We start from the raw sequence: 7011 nt of genomic DNA on the forward strand, positions 1-7011 counted from the left end.
CGGCTGGCCAGGACTTCAGTGTCTCCCCCTCCTCTCTCGGCAGCAATCCTATCATCCAAGAGTGTAGGAGCCGCTTCTGTTCTCTGTGCCCAAGGAGGACATCCTCAGGAATTAGTACAATCAGTGTATACAGTATGTACAGTATATGGACTAAACCTGCTTGGGTTGCAGTGTTTTTCTTTCTATGTACAAGTCCTGTGAGAGCTTCTGCTTGTAACTTAACTACAGTTTCCCCTTGGAGGGCACCTGGGAAATTACTGGAGATATTTGGAGTGCCGGTCTTTACCCTTATATATGTAATATATATAAATGGGGTAATGTATGATGAGCAGAGAGAGCACAGAGCAGAGTAAGTGTGAAGGATATGTCATATCACATTTTTTTGCAACTGCGCATGTGCAAAATTTCCTAAGAACCATTACAGCGCCTGCGTTATACATGGTGTACGTACAGAGGCGCTGCTGAGATCGGGATGCCCGGTATTACACATGTTGTGGTAAGTGATGGGCATTGGGGGAGGTGAGTAGATTAATAGTCCATTCTGGGTGTGTACACAGCTGCAGGCATATGAGGCCATAGGCAGATGGAGAAGCTGCAGCTGCCATAAGGCTGATGGTGCGAGCGATGGTGACGTATAAGGACGCACCAATCGGTATTACTGCGTCCCTGGTCGCTGTGAGTGGGCGTCTCAGTCCTTGTACAATCGGCCACATGGATGTACACCAGGGGAGGAGTCTGTATGCCATTTGCATAAACCCGCAGGCAGGTGACCACCAATAGACCCTGCTGCATGTGCTATTGTGTGTGACTCAGGATCAGGCTCAGTGTCTGGCATGGTGTAATCACACAAGGAGGTAGCAAGCAGTTAGGGAGCAGCCATTGGGGAACAGTGATGTAATGAGGAGTGTGGGACATTAGCGGCTGTGCTTAGTCACTCCAGGCTTGTTTTATACCTAAACACATTCCAGGCCGGATCCACACAGTAATCACTCCCTCATATCACTATAATGTCCTGGGAAATGTATGTATCATGCGGGCTTGTCCACACGTATGTGCGCACACGCAGACAGAAGAGGTCAGAGGAGACACATTTTATATTTATTAATTATAAATCACCCCTATTGTGTCATACCCATAGTGTTATAGTGTAGGACATGTCAGATACAGTAATAGTCACAGTGTAATAGATGGTGGAGAGCGCGGTGCCTGCTGTACATTCTGAGCACCCAGACCAGGTAACTGTAAGAGTAATGACTGTACTAGAGTAACTGGCAAATATGTGACTTTGTTCTGTCTGTGCCCTGTAATAGAACAACCTGGCCTTCGTCATGGAGTATGCCAGCGGTGGAGACCTGTTCGATCTTCTGGTGAGAAGAGGCCGTCTTGAGGTCCAGGCTGTAATGTAAGTTCTATCACTGAGCTGATGTAAAAACTCTAATTGTGTGTGAGAGAAGATATGAGACATAGGAGCTTACAGTGTGGGGGATTAGATACATTATAATCAGTGGCAGAACAGCTGTCACACCACTGCCCTCATTACACTTGTCCTACTGGTTATACCAGCACTGGCCGCCAATGATTACCACATTTTATGTACACAACCAAATTTTAGGTGGATAAAAAGAAGAAATAATTTCAGGCCAGAAGACACAGCCAGACACTTACACACAAATACACACACACACACACACTTAGACAATATGCTTTATCACCTTCTCAGTTGTTGGTCACCCATCACTTTGTCTCTTCTACCTATAACTCTTTCCAACCTGTATTTGTCTTTCTTAAGTTGGGTACACAATATACAATGTATCGTATGATATATCGCTGTGACGCAAATCAGAGCAATATTTCTTCTTCAGGATCCATAGGGCTACACAGGGGAGACAATGAGGTATAGGTGATGGTTAGGAGGACTGGACACCAACAGTTAAAGCTTTTCTGTCCCAGGATGCCCCAGTCCTTCCCCCCTATACCCCACCCACAGCCTGAGGCAATTCAGTTTGTCGTTGATGTCCGGCAGGATCTGGATCACCGTCTGCACAGTTGGGCTGCTTTTAAGCAGCCAAGCTTTATTTTATGTTTTCTTTTATTTGGTTTTCCTGAAGAGCAGGCAGCGCTAGGCAGTGCTATGGACGCCAGCCTTGCTGCTCCATCACCCCTCCGCTGCACCGCAACTCCAGCCCCAGGCTTGGTACTTATGGCGGGGCACTGGGGGGCTGGCTAGCTAGCGTGGCTCCATGGGAGGACCCCAGACTGCAGCCATGACACAGCAGGACAGGTGCAGCGTGTTCCCGCTCATGGAAAATGTGGGAATCCGCGTCTATGCACATCGTATAGTGTGTACGGTCATTCCATGATTCACGGCTGTCATTCATTGCATCATCCTTTCTGCTGTTCTGCATGGTAGATGGGACAATGCAATGAATCACGTGGTGCAGTTACATGCAGCACGTAATGACACATCGCGATATTGTATACCGGCTTGTGCAGTGTGTATGGCGCGTGCAATGTATGATTACATTACACCATTGGTGAGGTTGCACCATACTATAGTGTGTACCCAGCTTAACCCTTATCTATAGCTCCCTTACTCAGTCCCTATCCCACATTGCATCTCTCTACGCCCCATATAAACACTATGGCTCTCTCCTCCCTCCCCCATGGAGGCAGAGCTATATAGTTATTATAATACCATGCAGCGGCTGTGACTGGATGCCCATGGGTTACTGGGAAGTGACATCACCTGAACAGCCAGTCCTAGCAGCAGATGGAAATTACAAGCAGCTGAGGCATAGTGTATTATACAGCGGCTGCTCGCACCTTTACTCTTTCTCCGGACCAGATGCTCAGAAGACCTGTCTGCGGCAGAGAAACCAACAGAGAGGAGGAGAGCCTGGCTATGGGGGGAGGTAGTAAGCAGCTTAGTGCTATAGGAAATACAGAGGTGTCCTTATGGGTTGGGTATGAAATACCGGTGGCTACAAATCCCGCCGGTGGCAGCCTGAACAGAGCAGAATCCTGATGTCGGCTGTAAGTATACTATCCCTACACCTCTCCCCCCCTAATCCTCCCTTAGTGGTGTCTAACCCTAACTTCCCTGCGGGGGTGCCTAGCCCTAACTGCCCCAGTGTTGCCTAACCCTAACCGCCCCTTCCCACACCCTAAGCCTAACCCTCCCCGGGGGGTTGCCTAATCCTAACTTTTTCCGATGGTGCCTAACCCTAACCGGCCCTTTCTGCAGTCTGACCCTAACGCTCCTTGGGGGGTACCTAGCCCTAAATCCTCTGGGGATGGCTAAACCTAACCCTCCCCCCACAGCTAAGACTTACCTGGCCTCGCTGTCTTACGATCCCTAAGGGGGTTGCAGCATTGGCATTGGGCCGGGCGACGGGATTCCAGCGTCGGTATATTGAAAGCCGGCATTCCATCCACCAGCAATATGACTACATCCCGTCCTTTCTTATACACTGTGGCTCTAATCGGGAAAAATAGCCCATCTCGATGCGCCAGGTACTGGTCGAATTGGCCTGGGAGTGACAAAACGACATTACTAGCTTACACTGATCAATTCGATGTGTGACATTTGTATATCTGTGTGCGAGTCTGGATCTGTATACTAATTTCTTCGATGAATCGGGTGCGACTTTTTCTCATGACAAGCGCCATTGTGTTTCATCTGTGACTTTGTACAAGTGTAAAACTAATTCCTGTGTAGTTAGAGTCACAGCCCAGAGTCTCTAGTACACTGTGAGTGGTGTTTTGCTGCATCTGCGATGCAAATAAGACATATCTCTTGGAGTGGCTCAGTGACGATGGTGTTTCGTGCCATATGGCATATGGGTGCTAGGTATATGAGGACACATTTTTATGCAGTGGCTGCCTGGTACACACACACCATAGCACAGAAGCTCCATTATAAGGGTCTTACATCTGCGGCTTATGTTATTACATATATGGCACAATCTGTGCTGCACTGAACAGATTTTGCTCTATTACAAATTTGTACAACAGCCCTCAACATTGTTCATAATTTCCCAATTGCCCTGTAAATAACATATATATTCCATGTACATGACTTTTTTTGTATATAAAGAATCCTCACACAGAACTGGATCTGGGACTTTACAATATTTTTACATTTCTTCTTTAACAGATTCTACGCGGCTGAAATTGTCTCTGGTCTCCAGTACCTGCATGCCAAGGGCTTCATACATCGGTATCTGCCTTTCTTTCCTCATTTACATAAACATAGAAGAAATGTCACTTTGGGGATTCGTGGTCATCCCAGATGTAACTGTGTTTACAATGGGAAATGAATGAAAGTAGTTACACCCTTATAAAATAAAATAAATACTTAGCAATACGTAGGAGGGGGGCATCTGTGCTATTGGCATACCTAATAATGGTTCTGTCCGATATGAATGGGGGTGTGGCCATATAATGGAGGGGCGCGGCTGTATCTTAGAGGGGCATGGTCACACCCCCATAATGTGCCAGGTTAGGCTGACCCTTATGTCCCTGCAGTGGTCTTCCTACTACCTATCACTGCCGTACACATCACTGCAGTGCATAGAAATACTGTGTGTATATTTGAATATCCTTTTTCCTGGCTCCAAAAAGCTGGCTGTCATATATTAAATAACCAGGGCCTATTTGAGGTCCGTTCCAGCTGAGCCGCCTCACAGAGGTTTGGAAGGGGGTGATTTGAGCCAACCTACTGATGTAACCATCCAATCAATCGTTAGTGTTTATTACCCTAAAACCTCTCAGAAAAAGTTTGTAGGCAATAAATCTTTAAGGCGCAGGTCCTAACAATTGAAGTGTCTTATCTGTGTCTTTAACATGAATTTATTATGAATTTTCCATACAGTAACACAGAAAGGGTGGTCATCATATCACATAGGGCTAGTCATAAAAGGGTGTGCATAATATCTAGTAACGCGTTTCATGGGCACAATACCCGCTTCCTCACACTGTTTATGCTAATTGGTGATGTGGGTCCTTTTTGTTTGGTCTGTGGCTGTCTCTGCTATTGTATATGTGAGAGCTGGTTTTACATGTCTGAAGAAAAAATCATTGAATAGGATATTAACCAGACATAATGCAGATCTGTACTGTATACATCTTTATACACATTCCCCCTTTTATTCAGCAACCACACTTCAAGGTGCACATCCACTTCATCAGGGGCACTTTAATCAATGAGTTGCCCTCTATGCCAGGTATTTACATGGGCCCTCTCCTCCCCAGAAATAAATCACTGGCACCTGCACAGAAAACAGATGTGCAGAAGTTATCATAGACTCTGGCACTGACGCCATAGTATTTGCTATAGTCTACTCTTATTTTCGAGGAAAATGCTGAAAATATGGTGGCAATGGCTGTCCAGTGAGCGGTGCTCAGTGAGCAGAGTGAGCAGCCGGGGCCCCTTTAGCTTAAGGATCATGTACACAGCACACCCTACATCTATGGTAGCTATGCCATGGCTTTCCATGGGCAGTTCCAGGTCCCCTTATTTTAGGGATTATGTGCACAGCACACCCTGCACCTGTGGTACCTACACCATATCATTCCATGGGCAGTCCAGGTCCCCTTATTTTAGGGATTATGTGCACAGCACACCCTGCACCTGTGGTACCTACACCATATCATTCCATGGGCAGTCCAGGACCCCCTTATGTTAGGGATTATGTACATAGCACACCCTGCACCTATAGTAGCTTAGGAATCATGTGTACAACACACACTGCACCTAGAGTAGCTACACCATAGCATTCCATGGGCAGTCCGGGGCCCCCTTAGCTTAGGGATCATGTGTACAACACACCCTGCACCTAGAGTAGCTACACTATAGCATTCCATGGGCAGTCCGGGGCCCCCTTAGCTTAGGAACCATGTGTACAACACACCCTGCACCTATAGTAGCTACACTATAGTATTCCATGAGCAGTCCGGGGACCCCTTAGCTTAGGAATCATGTGTACAACACACCCTGCACCTAGAGTAGCTACACCATAGCATTCCATGGGCAGTCCAGGACCCCCTTATGTTAGGGATTATGTGCACAACACACCCTGCACGGGATTGGTATGAAATCCCGCCGGCCGCCTGGCCGGCAGTTCGATTCCCGTCAGCGGCAGCCCGACAGGAGCAGAGTGCGACGCAGCCAGGGGCTGGCTGGCAACTTTTAGCCTAGGGGGCAAATGCATGCAGGCGGCCCTGGCAGAGGAGTAGCGTGTAGCCAGGGTGCCCGAAAGAACGTGCGTCCCCCCCTCAAGTGTTCTAGGGAGGAGGCAGGTCCATATGGGATTAATGTAAGGTAAAAATAAAGATTAGGGGCAGCCCCCTGTCGTAGTGCCCATATGCAGTGCCACCCTGTGCCACAGGAGAGGACACCCTTATGCAGGCCTCGAGTAGTGCCCCCAGTAGTAATCCCCCCTATGCAGTGCCCCCAGTAGTAAGCCCCTTATATAGTGCCCCCAGTAGTGGTAACCCTTATGCAGTGCCCCTTAAATAGTGGCCCCAGTTGTAGTCTTCCCCCTATGCAGTACCCCCACTATTGCCCTTTATATAGAGCCCCCAGCAGTGGTCCCTCGATGCAGTGCCCCCAGTGGTAGTCCCCTCCCCCCTATGTAGTACCCCTAGTAGTAGTCCCCTCCCCCCTATGCAATGCCCCTAGTAGTAGTCCCCTCCCCTTGTAGTGCCCCTAGTAGTAGTCCCCCCCAGTAGTAGTACCCCCCTTGTAGTGCCCCCAGTAGTAGCAGTAGTCTCCCCCTTGTAGTGCCCCCAGTAGTAGTAGTCCCCCCCTTGTAGTGCCCCCAGTAGTAGTAGTCCCCCCCCTTGTAGTGCCCCCAGTAGTAGTAGTCCCCCCCCCTTGTAGCGCCCCCAGTAGTAGTAGTCCCCCCTTTGTAGTGCCCCCAGTAGTGGTCTCCTCCTTATAGTGCCAGACCCCCCGCAGTAGACACATAATATTAAAAAAAAAAAAAACACTTACCTGACACCCGCTCC

Source organism: Taudactylus pleione, unplaced genomic scaffold (genome assembly GCF_031769625.1).
Source record: "Taudactylus pleione unplaced genomic scaffold, aTauple2 ptg001866l, whole genome shotgun sequence".
NCBI lineage: Eukaryota > Metazoa > Chordata > Amphibia > Anura > Myobatrachidae > Taudactylus > Taudactylus pleione.